This window comes from Cygnus olor, chromosome 4, assembly GCF_009769625.2.
Source record: "Cygnus olor isolate bCygOlo1 chromosome 4, bCygOlo1.pri.v2, whole genome shotgun sequence".
Lineage (NCBI taxonomy): Eukaryota > Metazoa > Chordata > Aves > Anseriformes > Anatidae > Cygnus > Cygnus olor.
Window position 1 is genome coordinate 6146744 of NC_049172.1, and position 20871 is coordinate 6167614.

Here is a 20871-nt window from a genome sequence, read left to right on the forward strand (position 1 = left end):
GGTGGGACTTGATAGCTCAGGAGGTTCCTACACCAAGTGGTTGTTGTCTTTCTGCTCCCCGCCAGCCGTGCAGTCTGCTATCACCATGTGACAAGTACTGCCAGAAATAGCCAGCTCCCTTTGGGGAGGGGGAGACAGCAAGAGGGAGGACTTCATGCTGGCCAAGTCCAGAATAGCCCCACTGAGCTCCGAGGTGAGAAACATTACAAGCTTTGTTGTGGTCCAAAGCATCTGATGCTAATTTCATGCTTGCTGGCTGAAGATGTTTTTGATGTTTCACCTGTAACACCATGCTGCTGTTAAGGCAGCTGCAAGCATTACTAGCAGCACACAGCAACCTTCACGCAAGGTTTTCCACTGTTCTGCAGTTGTTTTGGCACGTAGATCATTCTGCTGGGACTCTTGACTAAGCATAGCATCAGGGTGTCACCAGGGCTTACACCGGCATGCCCTGAAGCCAATATCAGTGCTGACATAAGGTGCCCACACACCCTCACTGCTCACCCGGCCTTCTGCTGCATGGCCTAGCAAGGGCAGCAAAACAGAGCCATGCCCAGCCACACCTCAGCTGCTGCGGTTTGCAACCTGCTTTTTATTTTTTAGCATCAAGCATACTTCCACCAATAGGTTAAACAAGGTATGTTGGGAAAGTGGAGGTGATGTCTGGGCCCATGCCTCTGTCCTGCCTCCCTTAACAGGTACACTGAATTTTGAGGGACAGACTGACAGGAACAGCAACATCTTCAACCACTTCACAGACATTTGTGAGAGCTTATCCCTCACAACAACACTCAGATCTAGACTGACTTCAACTGCAGGACAATGATAGGGGAGAAATAGGAAAGTGCCAAGTACCTGCATAAGTCAGCCAAATAACCATCAGAGGCTTAGTGGTTTGGAAAGCTTTCCACATCACATCTCCTATAAGGATAAACAGACTTTGCTTATTGCAGGTAATTTCAATCTTTTTCATACTGAGTGACTCCTTAAGGTCAGTTCTTGATTCTTCTACTTGTCTCTGAACATTACTTTTCTGCAGAAGCTGGTTTACTGTGTCACTGAGCCCGTTTCTGCCCTGTGCAGAGAGAGCTAGGGCATACGTATGTACTAACATCTTACTCAAAAGCAAATGTCAGACTGAGCCTCTAAAACGTAATCTGTTTGCCTAAAGACTGAGCTCTGCCTAGTAAATGGGGCTGGTACCAGTTTGCTTCAGAGAGAACTGAATGTCTGAACCACGGTAAAATTAATCACAGTTAGAGCATTATGTTAAGAGCAGCAAGAGATAACATTATCTGAAGTGTGTCCCAAATACGGTGAAATACTTCAGAAGCAAATACTAAACTGGAATACAGCAGGACATTGCTTGGGAACCTGGCTTATCTGCTAGCCCTGTTGGATGGCTGAAGTCTGGATTACCTCATAACCAGTCTCTGCTGTCTGGAGAGATGTATTCAGCCATGAAAACAATGATTAAACCAGAGTTAAATCATGTACATATGAATTTGTTGGGCCAGAAGCACTAACATATGCACCTTCCTTAATTCAGATTAAGGGCCTCATTTTCCCTGATTACCAAAGAGGTAATGACTGCAGTCCAAGACAATGTTCTGGGATCCTCATTTACCAGCGATGATGTGAAGGGACCATCAATCCTGATAGTTGGCGCCTGTCAGATTTACAAACTTGGTTTCTGTTTGTGAGGTTCTGTTCAGAAGACACAAGTGCTAAAATGTCCTTTCCTACCTCTTTAATCCACTGTCAAGTTTGAATACTTTAGTACTCAAGTTAGAAGAGCTAATGACAAAGCTGAACAAAGCCTTAACTATACTTCAATATGGATCATATTCTACACATACACTTTTCCAAGGGCACATTTCATTTTCTATTCCTGTACCACATAGTGGTTTGAGCTAGAAGGTTTTTTTTAGTACTACCCAGTTAGGCTTTAGGTCTGATGATGCCTCAGCTATGGATATTTGCCATTACATTGCACACTTCCATTCCAGCTCTCTTTAATTAGAAACAGATTATTTCTTCCATTGGAGCTACTGAGAGAAGTCTGTTTTCACTTGGCACTTAAGCCAGAAATTTTATTGCCACTCTTGCTGTAATTGTCTGCTAGCCTTCATTAGTTTGTATCGATCTGACACAATTCACATTTATAGATGCCTTCCAAATCTGTTTGAATTCAGTCTAAAATGAAGTAGATTTTACCAAATCTTTTTTCCTCCAACACATCCCTGAACCACACAAAAATAGCTGCAGCTCTTTTACAGCTCAGATTTCTCTGTGACAGACTTAATATTAGTTCACTGTTACACACCTCCAGGCCAAGCCCCTACAGCACAGTGAACAGAATAACAAATACCGTGGGACAGAAAAAAAAAAATGATAGTACAGCTACAACTGCTCATTGCTAATTTATCTGGTGCTGCTTATCTGCTGGTCCCAGTCCTCTGTCCCATCCCAGCCAAGCCTGACCATCTGCATACCTAGCAAGAGCAATCACCCAAAATACTTTGCTACCCCAGCTGCTGCGATGAGCTCTGAACTGCGTATTCCTGTATCATGTCTCAGAAGTAAGTGGCTTTATAGGCTGCTTGCTTTCCTCCCCATTTTTCTTCAGGGGAATAAATATGCAACTGGTTAACTGCAGGACAGGTAGGCGCATGCGGTGGTTTGTTATCAGACTCCCTCAGGCTTTTTGACGAGTGTCATTGCTTTAGGATCCCTTTCAGGTGTGTCAGCAACGTACATCAAATCCTCAGGCACGGCAGAAGACTGGAAATTAGGAGACATTTCATTGGTCTGCTGTATGACCCTAGCTAGTTACTTCAACTTGCTCAACTTTCATTTCCACTTCTGCCCTTTGTCTGTTGACTTCGCTTTAAAGAGAATGAAGTCTGGGACAGAGATAGCGCCTTTCTGTGCGTATAAACAGCATGAAGCACAACAAGAGTGGCACTTTTTAGAGTATATAGATGGGAATGTAGTATAAATAATGAACAATTAAATTAATCTTCTGTCCTAACAGTATCTTTGGGTCACTTAAATCAAGAATTGTTTGTAGCCAAATGCTGTTGGGTTGTGAAGTACCCAGCCTACACCCATTATCTTCAGATTAGCCTACGCTGCAAAGAATCATTTGAGCTCAAAGTACTTTTAACTTTGTGGGCTTGAGCCAACAGTACTGGAATACAACCAGTGCTTCTCAAGAGGCCTTCAATGCTGTGCAATGACCAGTTCTCTCGAGATATATTACTAGAAAACAAGAATGAGATTGATGATCTACTAAGAGAGAGGCATATATTGGCTTTCTGCAGCCATTTCATAGCTCGGTATCTTACAACCACCTGGACTTTGACAGTGACAGATCTAACATGACTATGCTGCCTTGCACCGCATTTCCTTTTTCAATTCCTCACAGAGATGATGGATTGCCAGGCCAGTCTGAGGCATGCTGGCTTCTTTGGCTAGACCAGAAAAAAAATTGCTGAATAAGTGATTCAGCTTTTGGCCACATTGGCATTTGTGGAAAGCACCTCATCATTTGTCTGTTAACCCTGTGAGCAGCAAATGCCAAGGCCATCAGTTCTACAGGGCTCAGCAGATAACCTAACAGCAAATTGAGGACTAGTCTTCAAGTGCTTCCAGCTGAAAGGCTTTTCCTGGCCAGTCAGTAAAGAAGCAGTGCGCGCGAATTCCTACCAGCAGGATCTTGGTTTGGTTTTCAGGCCATCTGTGCATTTGCCCAGGGTACATACATTCCTATCTGTATTATTTTATATATTCTTAGTTTCTTGCATGCATGAGGTTGACACCAATGTTATTGCTTGATCCCCCTGCCCTGAAACTTACTTGTTTCCTTTATTGATTGTTTCTGATTAATTTAAACTCCCTTTGGAAACTGCAAGACCACAATTTGCATTATGTTTGTACTCATTTAGTTATAGGCTTAACTTTGATTTGTCCATTCAGCAGCTTGTCCCAGATCATATGCATTTCCGATGGAAGACAATGACTACTAGCATAACACCGTCAACACCTGAATTACCTAAAATCATCTTCTGTTTACAAAAAATCTTAGTAAGTGTTAATATTTAAGGATAAGCATAACCATCCATTTATTCTCCAGCAAGACCGCTCAGTCCATAATGACAAAAATGCTTTATGGAGCTATTCTGCAGCAAAAACTTGGGTCAAAAATTCTCCATACCAGTCTGTTGCCATCAGTGGATTCCCCCGGCCTGCATCAGGCTGATTTGGTCCTTTTACAAGAGTTCTTCCTGCTGGCCCCTGGAAAATGGCAGTGAGCTAGCAGCAGAGAGGCAGGCACCAAAAATAAGGGTAGGAAAAATAAGAGCCGTTTCCTGGCAACAGGGCTGGATGCAGAGTTCTGCTAGCTGGGAGCCCTGAAAGTGTAATTGCTCATGTGTGATTTGGACCTTCCCACTTTGGTTTAAAGCGGTCTTGTGTACGTAGTAAACACATTATCCTAGAGCATGTGCTGGTCATGTCTGAGGCCATTGACAAAGCCATCTGCCAAATGTCTTTCTGCTTGGCAAAGGAGAGATTTGTTTCTGCTTCAGGTGGTAACACATTGCCCACAATATTATTTTGCAATAATTAAAAATCCAGAAACAGCAGTTTGAAATAGTTGATCCCCTTTTGTGCTAGTGGTTTTATGAAGCACAAAACAATGAAAAGTCACCTTTTTTATAGGATATGAATAAATGCATCCCTATGTTTTCCAAAAGAGAAACTTGAAGAAAGTAAGAGAAACTTGGGCCAGATTTGAAAACAGATGCCTCACCCCAGCAGGAAACCACCTAATCAACTTGTTCAGAGATACCCGGGTGAGGAGATGTGGTTAGAAACTGAAGATGGTCCCAGTGCAATTGTTAGCCTTGTTTCCTCACTTCCTTTGATAAACCTCCAACTTAGCCTGTACAAATGAAACCTGTCACTGCCTCTCCTCTGTGTACAGGGCTCCTACAGTCCTATCCCTTCTGCCCACTGTGCCTCCTGCTTGCTGTCAGGAGTAGAGCTCCAGATTTCTACCCTCTATGGGCATCACAGTACTAGTGCAGCCTGGGGAATGAGCACAGAAAAATGAGAACTATTCCAAGCTACTGTCCCTTAATTCAACTTGAATCATGTATCTGGAACTTCAGATAAAGTTTCCAACTTTGAGAAAACCAGGCAGACAGCAAAATTCACTTTGTGTAACCCATCCAAAGTTACGATGCAGGACAATGACACACACGTCATTGCTGAGCTTCTTGTTTCCCTCTACCTATTCTTTGTTAATATTCCCTACTCATTCTCTGAAATACTATGCTTCTGAATCAGTGCTCCTTACATCAGCTGACCAGTGAATGTAACACCGATATATCACAACAAACCAAAGGTATGTTTAGTCTAGTCTGCTTTCTCCAGCAATGGCCAATATCAGACATCAATGACTGCATGCCAGAAGAGGCACAACAGATAGCAATATTTAAATACTCTCCCAGTCTTCAATGATCCCCATGCCACATAGTGACTTTGTGCATCATAGCTCACACTCAACCTCTGCCCTTTAAGTTGTTTAAGCCCTGTACACTTCTATCATCCACAATATTCTGTAGCAAAGAGCTCCACAGTTTAGCTTTCAGTTGCGTGAAATACTTGAGCTGACCACAGATCTGCCCAGCCAAATACCTTTTCCTTCCATTATTGTCTGATGACTAACATATACAGAATTACAGTCCTTCTTTCTCCAATCAATTTTGAAAATATTTATGCCTCTGGAGTTCATAGAAGAAAGAACTCAGGACATCTGATAAGGAGAGTTAATTCTTTTTACCGTGTTTTCAACAAGCTATTTTTACGATTTTTGCACAGTCATTTCACCAGTATCTTCTAAGTTGTACCTGCTGCTAAGAGAACTGCAAATAGAGCAAAATAATTTCAGAGCTTCTATTCGTGGGGTGGAGGTATTAGCATTTATTCCACGCAAACGTTATCAGAATTAATATGGTTGTATATTTTCCAGTGGGCTGATATTAAATGTGCTATTTGCCGATATGCACATTGCTGTTGGTTGCAGCTGACAGGATTTTGATCTGTAGCTTACCGTGACCCTAATGAATATCTACCACACTCCAAGATTCAGATGTTTATGAAGTATTTTCTAGCTTACACAAATGCTGAATTCTGGATAGTTTACTTCTGAGCCCATGTTTTCATTAGCCATCCCTTCAGGATAACAATCCCACATAACTCTTTCTACTCACATTCTCGATGAAGATGCCAGAATTTTTGATCACCTTATAATTCTTTGATTTAAAATGGTAGAGATGCTTCTTCTGAGGTTTTGAGTGGTAAAAGGATTGATCTACATTCAAAAGCTGGGGTAAGTTAGAGTAGCATGGGGTGCAAATATAACAGCTATTCCTAATCTGTTTATAGAAAATTGTATTCCATAATAACATATTATTATTCTGGTATAATTAGGAAGCAGGTTAAACTAAATTAAACTGGAGTTAAGCACAAGAACTAAGAAATGAAAGCGCATATACATAATGCGAGTTACTCAGGGATTTCTGAAAAGCCATTGCAAAGTAATTCCATGTCTGTATCTCATGTCTAAATGAGATCACTCAACCAGGGCCAGGTTACATGGCTAATTTACCCACCTGAGAAGTAGAGCACCAAATTAATACAACTGTGTTTTTTTCAGTATCAAAGCAAGCTCATTTAAAGTTCAGGTATTTCTATACAGTACTCTGGGAAGGCAAATGGTTGATAGAATCATAAAGGTTGGAAAAGACCTCCAAGATCATCTGGTCCAACGATCCCCCCCCCCCCTCCCACCAGTATCACCCACTGAATCATGTCCCTAAGCACAGGTATAAACAGAAGCATCAAAGCAGTTAAAAGCATGACGGTCTTCTCAGCTGTAAGTTATTGTATCCACGGGTGAGGCATGATAGTTTTTTTTCTTCATGCTTCTAGCCACAGGGCTACATTGGACAGGTGAATATAACCACCACCACTCTGAAGAAAAGCTGTTCTGCTGCTGTTTGTGGTCCACCCCACACAAGGTAACAGATGTCAAGCATTCTGGATCCTAACACCAGACTTTCCTCACGTGGATTTTGCAAGTCATCTTCTATTGCTGTCAGCAGTCAATGGTGTGAATATATTTTATTTTGCATTGCAACAGATTAAGATCACATTCACACACAGTCAGTTAACTGCATCTCAGCTAGAGTCAGCTAACTGCATCTCTAGTCTAGAGAAGGATAATGAATTGCTAAATTACCGTGGAGAACTCCCTAGTGCTTAATAATCCTGGCATATGTATGCTATGGATCTAAATACTTGGCACAGGTTTGTATCAGAAATGACTGACTTAAATGGCATTTGATGAAAAGTGGTTTTAGATTTTTTTCCAGGGGAACTTTAACACCTGCTCTTTCTAGTACTAATTTTCCCACTCAAAGCTTCCTAACTACCAGACAATAGAATTACTTAGTGCTTAAATTCTGAATGCCACCTAAGCAATACTAGGATACGATCTACTGATTTGTTTTGAATTATAAAGCTGTAAACCTTTCTGGCATCCATCATTTAATATTCATTGTCCTCATTTGTTCCATCAGAGATACTCTTAATATTTTTTTTTAATTATTTTTTTTTAAGAAATAATGAGGTGACAATTGGTGGGTGGGGGGGATGTTAACCAAGGACCTAGAAGAACAAAACATTTTCATGGTCTATTCTGAGGCTACAGAACCATACCCATCTGAGATTCAGTTTTATAAACTTAGACCTGTGAAGATAGGAAGTCATAATCTACGAACAATACAAGCAAAATGGGAAACAAAATATAGCACATCTAAATTTTAGTATCAGTAACAGGCCTGCAGATGAACAAACTGAACTGAGAGAGTACCTAAACAACTTCTCCAATCAGTGTCAACTCCACTGATTTCTGCAGCTATTAACAGACCGATCTAGTTTTGCATCTGAGCAAACTGAAGTTTGGAATATCAATTAATGTTCTGAAGTAAGAAGAAACTGTTCTAACAATCACAGTTAGTGCTAGCAATAATATGTTCAAATCATAAAAAATAAAATTATTTGTCCAGCTTCTCTTCAATTCCTCTTCAGGAATGTTCAAACACAGCTTCAGTTTCTGCTAAGTCTCTTGATAGCTCCTCTCTATTTTTGTTTTCTTTTGGGATTAACAGACTGTGGGCTTTGATTAATTGGTATTGATTAATCACACCTCACGAAAATTGCCTACAGCATAGAATTTCTGCCAGATAGTTGGTTAATAATAAATTAGGCCAAGGTTACCACCAATAAATATTTGTGTCATCATCCAAACTTCACACAACAAAAAAGTACTCCATAAATTACAATGAAATAACTTAGGAGAAAAACTCACTTGTAAATAAAAACCCTAATTCAGAAATTTGTCTTTCATTAAGCTTCATTGTTATCAGAGCAAAGAGGTTTTCTGGTGGACAGACTGTCTAGGCTGTAACATTATATATGTAAATATGCAGCAAATACAGACTTATAGCCCTTATTAGGGTAATTTCTGTTCAGCAATGATGAGGGTTCAATCTTGCTGCTGATACCACTGGTAAGGTATTATTTGACTGCACTGGGTTAGCAGTGAAGTCTGTGTCTCAGAGACAGCATTAGAAGGCTGAAGAGAGCCTTACTAAGAGTAAAGAACCCTACAGACAGGACTAATTTTTCTCAGAATCTAAATTAATTCAGGAGTCTCTTGGTAAACAGACAGACGACTACTTACATGTACCATTGAAATGCCCTCAGCAGGCACCCAGAAGCAAAGATTAAGTTCATTAAACAAAATAAAGCAAAATTCACAGAGAAGCAGCTTGCCTTTCTTGTGGTTTGGTGCTATGATGCTGTAAGACAAACCCATGAGAAACACAGTAAAGAGTTTTCAAGGCCCTATTAAGTCATGATAAAGGAGAAACAGCAAACCTGCAGTGGTGGTAGGTAGCCAAATAATTCAGTATCCAAAAAAACAAAAACCCTGGGTTGGGCTCATAAAGCATGTTGCATGACCTGTTGTCACATACAACATACCGCCTCCTCCACTGTCACGGCAGTTTGCAAAGGCTCAAGCAAAACAGTCTGGTCAAAGGAACAGCACACTGTTTAAATTCTAGTTACAGACAATCCACTAGCATAAAGGATGAAGAGCAGGTAGATGTATTTCAAATTTCCATGTGCGGGCTAAAACAAAGGTCTATATTCTCGTAAAACAAAAGGGTCTGGTCAGTTGATCAGACAGTAATGCTGCAATTGGAGGTTTTAGCCTCGGTATGTATTCCCTCACTGACTTCCCTAGGCCCTTGCAATGTGCTGTCTTCCTCTCCAAGTCCTGTATGTGTTCCTGTACCCCTCATGCTCTGTTGCAGAAGGATAGAAGTTTTCTCACAAACCTTGCAACAGGCGGCAAAAAAAGCACTATGAAATTTTCTTCCTGATTGAAGATGACTGACGCACACTCACAGGTACTGTCTAGAGGTATCATCTGAGTCTATAAAACAGCTGCAGAAGTGACCCAGCAAACCTACCTGAAGGGTTTAAATATGCCAATAGATTTGCTTGGTTGTATCATTACAGACCATTCACCAAACTGAAGCGTCCCATTTCCAGCAGTGTTCTGCCTTTAAGGGCAGAGTTACACTAGACATACAATTGCATTGACAGTAATTAGAGTACAATTACTCTTTTGGCTCTTCAAATTACATAGAGTTTTCAGCTAGTGAAAAAATACTCAAGACCTAGTCCAACCTCACGTTGCATCTGCTGACATAAGAGTCACTTCAGCACCGTGACCTACAGGGCACTGCAAAGGCCCAATTTACTCATCACAGAATACACAGCAGCATAGTGACCCAGTTTTCAATAAGGTCTCTTCCACTTATTGACATGGAATATAAAAAAAAGATAAAATTGGTCTGACATTCAAGAGCACCGGGCACATAAAATAGTACTGGAAAAATCATATTGACAAGTGCACAGCATTTTGAGTAGAGTTAGACACCTGTAACTTCCTAAGTATTTCTGCAGCTGGGATTGCACATGCTTCAGGCCTCCACTTGACGAGTTGTGACCCCTAGGCCTTTCAAGCTTCCTACCTTCCTGACAAGGAAAACACTTTACTATGCCAACTTTTGGACTTGTATATTTTTCTTTATGCTTGGAGATGACCCCCTGTTGCCTCTGCTCTTCTGTCTACCCTAGCTCTCATTTCCTGAGTGTCTCTTTTCCATCTTCCTCCTGTTAGAGCTCTACCCTCACTTGTGTACCTGACATTGTTTTGGATCTCCTGACACGTTTGCTGATCGTCAGGGCAGGCAGCCCCATTCTTCACTGATCCTTGAGCTTGTAGTTTCAGGTGGATGGTCATTACAGGGATCACAAGGAGCTGCCAGTCAGGAAGTTACTGACAGCAGCAGGGGTGCTTTGGATAGCACAGCCTATGACAGCATAGGCAAAACCAAAAGCCAAGGCCTACCAGAAATACTTTTTGAAGATACCATGCACGTAAATAGCCACTTGTCTTGGGTAATCAACTCTTCACACAAGGAAATCAAATTGATAAATAGTGCCTGGTCTGTCCTAAACTCAATGCTGCTGTTGTTCATCTTGGTTGGCTGCTCCAAACCAAGATGCTCTGACATCAGAAGGAGGCCTCCAACTTCAAATGCCGCTAGTGAACACACATCTGTGGTGACAGTCTCATCTTTCATACACGGTAGCTGTTCTTCCACACCAGCAGTCACACGAATCCCCTTTCAGCCATAAGGATAGATCTACATGTCATTTCCAACAGGAGCTTAGGCCTTCTCTGGCCCTATTTAGCCTCTATGTGTGTAAGTGAATGTATGTACATACACGTTCCCATAGTAACTGATCATTACCCTTTATAAAGCACTGAGTACTATAAAACAGAGAAATTATAGTTGGGTTTAAATTACAGCATTTTTAAAGACACCCTTTTTAAGCCGCAATGAAAATAACATGCTCATGTCATTTGCTGTATTACACCGTGGTTAAAAAGGCATTCTCATGCAGAAAAGAAAATGCTCAAGGGTATATATAAAATCCATGAAGTGTAGGGGTTTTAGTGAAAAATCAATAAATATGGTCTTTTTTGACAGAATTCCATAGGAATTCTTTATAATAGATGAACATAGCTTTCACATAACTTTCACATAATCATGAATTGAAGTTATCAAAGGCTGGCAGCTTGGAAGGCACCATAAAGGGCACATAGCTGTGATTCTCAGCGGACAGGCAGTGAGACCGGACAGCCTTTCCTTGCAGCCTCTGCAATGAAAAGATCAAGACCTCTTCTCTAATAAAGCTACTGGAATGGAAATGCTGTAAACTCAAGCCACTGGGAAATCAAGGTCTATAAAACACCCTCCTGCATCTGGGTCCTAGAATGTTTTTTTCTGTTTTCTCTTCTTCCGTCAAATTGCTGTGTCCTTGTAATTGGTGTCCAGCTCCTCACAGAATTAAAAATCCATAAAAATCTCATTGAAAATAAACGACTCTAAACCAGGCTTACTAATGACTTGGAGGTTTCAGGTAACCATTTCATAAGCTCCAACAAACACATGGCATCATGACGTGCAGCAGCACCAGTCAGGAGGCTATAGAACCAACAAAACCCTTAGCACAGACATCAGGAAGACATTCAGGAGAAGGAAGGAGGATTAAGATGACACAGAGAATGAAATAATCTAGAACAGAATAGAACAGAATAGAACAGAATAGAACAGAATAGAACATCCTGAGTTGGAAGGGACCTGAAGTTGACTCTTGCCAGATCAACCAGATCTTATTTTTGAGGTTTATCCCAATACTTTTGTATTTAAATTTGCTTGGCTTTGCTTCCTTGGAAGCAATCTGCTACAGAATTAATGGATTTTGATTGCTATTTATTATTAGTTAGCCCCATTCAGCTCACTGGACCACTAAAGATTTCTCCAAGTCTTCTCCATGCACGAGGCATCAACTTTTTCTGCCTATTTAACTGGAAGTACCATAAAGGGACACATTGCTTTTCTGTTATCTTTATTCACCTTTTCCACTGATGTTATCCCCCTCCTACCCCTGCCTCAACTTAACTTTGTCATTACCCTTGGTTTCTCCCTACCCCTCAGATCCAGGCCAATGAATTGTCTCATTGTCTTTCATACTCTTACCTAATTCCCTCTTTCCCAGTGGCCAAAATGTTCGCCCTGTCATCAAAACTTCCTACTCTAAATACTGCGATCTCAATTCTTTGTCCCAGCAAATTGCAGGAATTCTTTGCTGAAACCTTACTATCCTGCAGAGGATTTATGGTCAGAGTGTCCTAAGCTGAAAACAACACTGGCAGGAAAGCTTACTGAGGTTGTGATGATTGGTCCACGTGGGAAATTAGATAGTGCTAAGGTAATTTATCAAATATGCGTTGGTATTAATCTCTAATGTCATAGCAACTATTGCTATTCATCAGGGAACCTTTTCTCCATGATTTCAAGGAGATCTTGAAAGCTGAGAAGTTGGTCTTCAATTCTGACAGCAATACACAGTATGTGCTGTGCTTGGGGGCTTAATATTCAACCACCAGAACACCCTATTTTAGGTTACTGAACTCAGCAGCATTTGAATTGCTTCACATGAAGCAATGTGCTGTACTTGGAGTCAATGGAGTGACCTGAACCCATTGTCTATTATAAGACACCTCTGTCAAGGTGTGTTTGTTTTTTTTTTTAATAACAGAAACAAACAATAACAACACAAGCATGGGGAAGTCTTGCTGTTCAGTGGTGCACGAGGGCTGGCCTGGCCCAGTTGCAGCTGTGGAAACTGTTGGGATGAAGGGAAGGGTAAGAGCACGCAGTGCACTGCTATGACCAACCCAAGGCACAAATCTGAAGAGCTGAAGTGTAGCAGCATAAGAATTTAATTAATAAAAAATAAAATTTGCCACTCTTTCCGTATCCTCTTCTCTGTTGTAAATCTCAGCTGACGGGTTTTATCCCGTAGTTGATAATCTTAAACCATTTTATCTGTATTTATCCAGAACACAGGGCAAGGACACCCCTATCCTGCTGGTGTCTTGAGGCAAAAATGCATCACACTATAATGCTTATTAACATGTGCTTTAAACCTCACAATATACAATGAGTGAAAAAAAGGAGCATCCAGATTTAGTCTGCCAAACTACTCATTCAGGTTTTGATGACTCACCACACCATCTTATGGGCGGCTTCTAAAAATACTTTGCAAACAGACAGCATTTTCTTAAATAAAACAAGCAAAAAGAAAATGGTCAAGTAGTCAAACCGAGGAAAAAGGCCTAAGCTTCAAATTCTGAATCGGAAATGAAATAGCCTTGAAGATGAGAGAGACATCAGACAAGTTTTCAGTAGTTGAAATGTGAATGACTTGCTGTTGGACCAATTGTAAATAAACGTGATTTTACACATCCCACAGCTGGTTTTAGCTAGCTTAGAAAATACCCATCTCTATTTAAATGAGAAGGATAAAAATTAACAGAGCAGTCTAGTGCTTCACTTTTCATTCCAAAAAAAGTTACCTCAGTCTCCTCACTGGTTCTCACAGCTGTCAAGGATATACATAAATTTCACAGACTAAGAACTCCTCTAAGCAATTGGAAAACTTTTTTCAACCACTGTAGTAGGACCTCATCCATACACTTCCTAATTCTTCAGGAAAACCACAGGCATGCCACCTCTTCATGTTTAATTATTATTTATTTATTTTTAAGCAAACCTAATAAAGAGCAGTTAGGCTCAGGCTGGCATTAGCAAAGAGTCTCACAGATGTTATCACCAAGGGGTTAAGAATAAAGCAGGTATGCACCCCCTCCAAAGAAACAGCAGTTAATTTAAAATGATTTTGTATTTATAAACTTCTATATACATATCATATACAGGTCAGAACCCATTTTTTATACGTTTATGACTGCTGTTTAGGCTGAAGTGCAAGGAAAACAATAGGCAAGATGTATTTTCCTATTTAATGAAACATGGGAGAGAGCAGTATCTTGGTCTCTCCCAGCCCAGACCAGCTGATGTTCTGCCACCAGGGACTCTTGTCAGAGATCCTCTGCTGCATCCGGTTTGCTACAAGGACTTGAAGCCTTTTTGCTACAGCCTAGAGGAATGCCTTAGTCGCTGTGCTCACATCTGTCTTAAGGTAATGAAGATCCTTTCTTCTCTCATGTTATTAAACCCCCCTCCTACTGTCAGAAGTCACGCGGTCTTAAAGAAAACCGCCTGGAGGGACTTGACCTTTGAAGAGCCGCTTAGACAGTTGCCGTAGCACCCTGAAATCTGTCAACACAACTGCATTTTAAATGAACAACAAACATTCAGAAATGCAGGAATGCTTGGCTAATGAAACTGCAAGCTACCCAAACTGATGCCGTTGTTGAAGTCCTGACAGCCTTTTGGAATAAGCATCCAAGGTCTGGTTGGTTCCCAAAAGAGAAAATGCCCTTATACCTGAGCAGCACTCACAGCTTAGTTATGACTACCACCTTCAAGGAAGCTTGGGTTTATGCTGTCAGCAAAGAGGTGTCAAATATTTAAACATGTTGTGCAGTCGTATGATTTACTGTCTTCACACAAGACACATACAATACCGCATCCCCAAACAACATGTGGTTCACGTCTAGACTCACTGCATCTGGCTTTGCCACTTCTACAACCTAATGGACCAACAGTTGTTTTTTCCCCCCCTCCATCAGTAAAAATCTCATGTGTTTGACACACTTGTGTGACCTGTGTATTATTACTATTTGGGAGGAAATATGCCAGATCTATTTGCCTGCATGACTACTTGAATGTAAAAATCCTATAACCTTGCTCCTGAAACAACACCTCTCCTTTCAATAAAAGCATCATACCTTAATTATTACAACATCATCACGAAGCACTTTTTTTTTTGACTATCTAAATGTGACACATACCCTTTCATCATTCTCAATGAACATGAAAGGAGGAAAGAGTACACAAGACAAACATGGATTGTTTTCAGCATGTAATCCTTCAAACTCAGTGTCCAAGGAAAGTTGCATTAATAACCATCCCTATGAAACACCACCCAAAATGGCAGGCATCCAAGTGGGGAATTTAAAGCCCCTGATAAATACCTATTGACCATCCCAGATGCCTGGAGTTCTGTGTTACAGAAATCCAACTTCTAGTGTTGGCATGATTTCAGGTAAGTCATGAGTGCATGCTAAATTGTTGTCTTGACAGTTTTTTTAAAAAAATATTTATCATGTTATATATTTCTATTTCCACAAAACATTATAGGATCAAGCAATTAAAAAACTATCACAGGTATCACCTCAGCAGTAAGATATTACATACCAGCTCTGTTCTTCTAGTTTGTAAGGAAGTTCATAAACATGAACAGAGATGAAACAAAACAGAGTTTGTTTTCTCATTAATTTTTATGACAGCACTTCTTTGTTCTTTGCATTCAGTGGTGTTACAGGGAGAAGGCTGCTAGATCAAGTGTGAAGATGACAACATTATGATTTCCAGAACATCACTAACATCACATTATGTCACCAGCTGTCTTACAATATTGTGTAGGAGTACCTCTTGGCTTTATACAACACACAGAAAAGAACAAAGATGGTCCTTATCCCAGCAATCTTTCAAATTACATAAGGATGTCCTTACCAGATCATAGGTGCCAATGTAAGAGTCTCAACAGATTCCAGGCTTGACAGACCTATCTGTAAAAGAGCAGTCAGACAGATAAAAGGCAGGCATCTGCCCGTGCCAACCCAGGTGCAGAGACAAAAGTCAGAAGAGTCACAACTTCTAGGAAAACACCTTGGTGGGAAAACCAGTGGTTTCCCCAGCAGCAGTGCTACAGACGGTCCGCAGGCTGAGCTGCCATGTTGCAGCTTTCCTGCATGAGGGGAGGGCAAATGCAGTGCTTGAACTCAGCAGTGCTGGCAGGATCCGGGGCCAGCTTCTGCCTCTGCAGGCTACGGGTGGTTTGGCTCAACTGGACAACCCTCAGCGTGCACATGGCAAGCAGTGTTGAGTGTCTGGTTAATGTCTTCTCAAGAAGTTACGGTAACATTAAAGAGTGTCCAGCACTGATCCTTCCTACAAAGGAGCGACTGATTTTGCCCTTCCTTTGGTGGAAAAGCCATTCCCAGTGAACATATTCCTTGGGAAATCACTGCCAATTTTTGCTTAGATAAAGTCTGCTCATCACTTCTGTTTGAATGCTTTATTTCTGGGTCTGACTAGATAAGTAATTTAACATCAGAAAAGATCTGCAGGAAAAGCAGATAGCAGAGGGAAAATATTGCTTAGCCCTTATAAGAAATAGTTCAAATACATACAGCACAGTGGAGAATTATTTTGTAGATCAGTCTGCTTGAGGAGCAACTGGAGAGCTCATTAAGATCACCTTTGTGGTTCTTTGATCACTGGTCTTATTTGCATTTCAAAAGAGCAATAGTTTAACAGAGGTTATTGCAATTCTCTACTCCTAACTTGTAGCTGCTGTGGTTTGGTTCCCTGCTATCACATTGCCTTCTTCCTGACCTTGCCCAAAACCATAATGCTTCCATTTTAACAATCAAAATTACCCTGCAAAGGGGAAGAACATTTATAATTCCAGATTGCTTATGAGCAAGTTGATGTGAAATGGCTCAGTGAAAGAGAAACTTCAAAATCAGGCCACTATTGTGCTGTATTTCAGTGCTACCATTGCATTCTCCTCAACTGAGATGACCAGCACTAAACACGGAGTTCAAAGAGAAGTCACAGAGTGCAGTTTGGTGCTTCACGTGTATGTTCCCCTCGCCACATACTACAATTTCTTTCCAGGCCCTCAGTAGGCAAGAGTTTAAACCAGCATGCTCACACTTGTACCTTTCCGGGCCTCCTGTTATATTATTTAAAACAAAATCCAAACAGCCCTGTTACAGGCACAAACCTAGGGATAATACTTCTGGTACTCTGCCTGCAAACAGTTCAAGCAGTTCTTGCATTTACCCACTGAATTTCTTTAAAAGTTACAGGGGATATTTTGCCAACAACATTATGCTTTATTTTTTCATTCCCTTCATTCTCCCATGGCATCTTCACAAAGAAGTGATGATTGCTCACACTGCACAAATCCCTGCTACAAGAAGGGGCTACGAGGGTTGATCGAGGCCAGAGGGGAGGGCTGGACCTTCAGCCAGCAGCAGCAGGAGCCGCTACCGTGCCCTGCTTTGCTTTCTTTCCTTCAGCAGCATTAGGGAGGACTTTCATACCAACACAAGAGCCAGGACGTGCTGCTTTTAATAGTTTTTTTTTTTTCTTTTTCTTGAAGTGTCTTTTCCAGCTCACAGGTTTATTAGTCAGATAATATATTGACACAGAGAGGCACAGGTGCAGCACGAAAGAAAGGCTCATTTCCAGTAGCTTTCCTAGTTACATCAGCAGTTGCATCATCTGTGTTACTACATACAACTACCTCGTGGTTTGTGCTACTGTAGGTGGGAGGGGACAACAGTGGTTATCAGCAGGTTAAGTTTAAATTAAAGTTAAATGATGGATTTAAAGTTCAAAATTTATGCGCACTGCATAGCCCAATTCCTTTAGTAATAAAATTTAATATTTGCTTCAAATCTGCTACTTGATGCCCTTAACCTTCTGCACTATATTTCTTTTGGGGGTTTCCAGCAGTTTGACTTGACATTTAAAAAGGACCTCAGTAGTAGATCGTCTCCTTTTTCTAATTTCTAAGCAGCTGTTTACGTCAAGCCCCTGGTGGATTTCTGAGCAATTAAACCCACGGCTGGCAGTGCCTGCAGAGCGGGTGACAGCAATTCTGCAAAGCACTGAGGCGTCTGGCTCAGCTTCTCCAGTCAGGCCAGCATTACCATCCACGCTAGTATTTTAAAGACGTGAACAGGCACCTACCTCACAGCAGCGTATTAAGACTTGACACTTGAAGGATGCAACTGATGAAGCAGCAGAAGGCCAAGAGACTTGCCTGAGGTCAGAGGACAACCTGGGAACACAAGCCCACCGGTCAATCTTCTGCAGGCTCTAACTGCTTGCACAAGTTAATTCCCTGCAAGCCTTTACTCACATTTAAAGCACTGCTTCCCGAGGTGGCACCGTTCACATATCTGAAGCCCCCCCAGCACTGAGTGCAGAGCGACAGCAGTACCAGTGGCAAAACAGATGTTCAGCTGTTAGTGTCCAGGCCTCCTGGAGTGCTAAGCCAGGATTAGCCCCAGCAGCATGAGCAAAGCCTTGCCTTTCGCTCAGGCCCCAGCAGCTGTGCAGTCCCTCTGAGAAAAGCAGCAGCTGTCCTGGTGCCAGCCCAGCAAAGAAGATGGATGGCCCTGTCCTCTCTGCCTGGAGACATGGCTCTGTGTCAGTCCCACGCTGAGCTCCTGACCTGGTGCAAGAGACTGCTCTTCACGGAAAATCCCTGGTACCCCGGCAGGGGTTTCCTCTGCACCTCACGGAATGGATCAAACCAGCTCTGATTTAACAATTGGCTCCCACTCCATAATAAATTCCCATCCAGAAGTCTTGGCAAAGTCCCTTTTCCCCAAGGGCCTCATTCATAGCAAGCAACAACACCACAGCAGGCAGAGGCCATTAGAGAGCTATTACATTTAACTGCTGGGAAACCACCAATTGCACACAGCGAATAAACCCGAATGTTAAAATAGATCCTACCAACAGCCGCGTGAAGGAAACGTAACCATCGTGGTGTCTAGACATTGCCAGGCTGCCCTAATGCCAGTCAGCACTATGAACTCTTCCTGAAGGGGTTAAAATGGCCACCATGTGAAGGCCTTCAGCAGCAGGCAGCCTCCAGCTTGCTCTCAGTGCAGAGGTGCTTAAGAGAAGTAACAAGCTCCTCCACATTCTCCAACCCAAAGATTTGGTTCTTTGTATGGATCAGTACTACCCATTAACTTATTTTATAGGAGAAGCTCATAAATGATCATTTTTAATACGCATAGGTGTGTATTTGAAATAAAAGAACCTGCTGGGAAGGATACACATGAAATGTCTTATGTGATGTTTTGTCACAATCCTACAGTCAAAACACAGATGTTTAGTACAGCAGATACTACATATGTGCACCTTGCAAAAAACTCAACTAACTGTGGAAGTTTGGCAGCAACAGCTTTCTTTATGGTAAGTAGTTATTTTGGGGATGGAATGGTAACTATTGCCTGTAGGTGAGTTTCTACTATTAAAAGACAAATTTGTGTCTTCAGTAGAAGCTTGCTTCTTCAAATAAAAATTTGGAAAAAAAAATTACAAGAACTAGTGTAAAAAAAAAAAAAAAAGACCATTTCATTTTTTTAAGCATTGTTACTTGCTGTACCAGGATATCCTAAAGCTTTTTAGGTTAACCTAGACTGAGGAATAGTATGTGTTCAACTGATTACAAGCAGAAGAACTCCCATATAGAGCAGGGAGTAATAGCAAGCGTTTACGTGGTTTACACACACACACACAAATGCTGTAAGGGTGAATACACTGAAATGGTTTCGTTAGGAAAAAACGCATAGATATATTGTGAACATACTACATTAGAAATGCAGGTAAGAAAGACCAGCCTTATGCTGGGATGAAATGGTGCTTGATCAATGGAAATTAATAGGTGAAAGCATCTATTAATAGCTGAAAGTTTATGGAACAGTATATTAGAGTGGCTGGCACTGCAGCTCCTCCATAGGTGCCTGGCACAAATCTGGAAATACTTCTTCACTGATTGTTCTAGGTATTTGCTGAAAGGTTACCATTCTCTACCGGACAGTAATTCCCCTGGTTAAATAACAGTCATCTATTTTCTGCTGCTTATACAAGTTGCTTTCTTTCAGGTTAGAAAATGCTTTCTGTCTCTGCCTGTGCTGAAACAACCACACAGAGCAGCTGTGTGCAGATCTTCCTACTAACCCAGCACCACTTGGCTTGTCTTTTAAAGCTCCAGGTGGGGTCCAGGCAGCCTTGTACACTTGGCTGGCAAGCACACAGCTCAGCACAGCACAGGAAGGCTGCACTGACACTGCTGGAGGTTGCCTCACTCCGGAGCACGCTGGTCTCATCCCACTTGGACGGAGTGCTAAGCAAGCACCACAAAAAAAAAAAAAAGTTTTAAAAAGTCTCTTCAGAATAACAGGTCTTTCAGCTTGTTCCTGAAATTACTCTCTGTAGTCAAACAGTAGTTTTCTATTGAAAATGGAATCCATTTTAATCACTGAATGTGTTCACAGAGAAATTACTTTTTTACCTTTGAATTTTGATATTGTTCATCTCCATGTCTTCTTGGTAATAGACAGTCTTGCAGGAGAAAACAAAAAAACACTACCACCACCACCAATATAGTTCAGTAAATAACGGTTGGGAGGGGAGGAGGTTAAGGAGCCCAGGTGCAACAACAATAAATACAAGATTGTTACAGACCTGCCAGCTAAAGCTTGTATAGTACCCGTGGAAAGCCATCAGCTTCGGGTTCTGGATTTTCAGAAGACAGAAGTCCACGACTTCATCAGAAATGAAATATCACCAAATAATGAAAACCATCATCAGCTCTAGTTTTTTTTTGTTTGTTTGTTTTTAAGAATAAACTCTGAATGAGAAGTATACAACACACAATAAGCTATGTTTCCATGCTATGGAAGCATAGATTTCAGCCTGTATATCAAAGCCTTAGTATAGCATGGACTCTCATTTTTTACTTGATGGAACCTGCCATTAACAATTATAGTTACAAATCTCATGGCAACTCGGCGTTGCATCC

At 41.3% G+C, this 20871-nt stretch overlaps 1 long non-coding RNA gene across 5 annotated transcripts in view; it reads right to left on the bottom strand.

Moving 5' to 3' along the window:
* Positions 1 to 20871, bottom strand: part of LOC121069928 — a 249969-nt gene that overhangs the window by 75590 nt on the left and 153508 nt on the right. Inside the window, exons 1-3 of one of the 5 annotated variants that reach the window (XR_005819763.1) lie at positions 20362 to 20477; positions 18018 to 18108; positions 15765 to 15820 (exon numbers count right to left, since the gene is read on the bottom strand). The exons of 2 other annotated variants lie outside the window; for them this stretch is intronic. This is a non-coding gene — a long non-coding RNA (uncharacterized LOC121069928). Of the gene's footprint in view, positions 1 to 15764; positions 15821 to 18017; positions 18109 to 18791; positions 19226 to 20361; positions 20478 to 20871 lie in introns of those variants that run through there. 2 more of the 5 variants (XR_005819762.1, XR_005819764.1) reach the window with 2 other exon arrangements.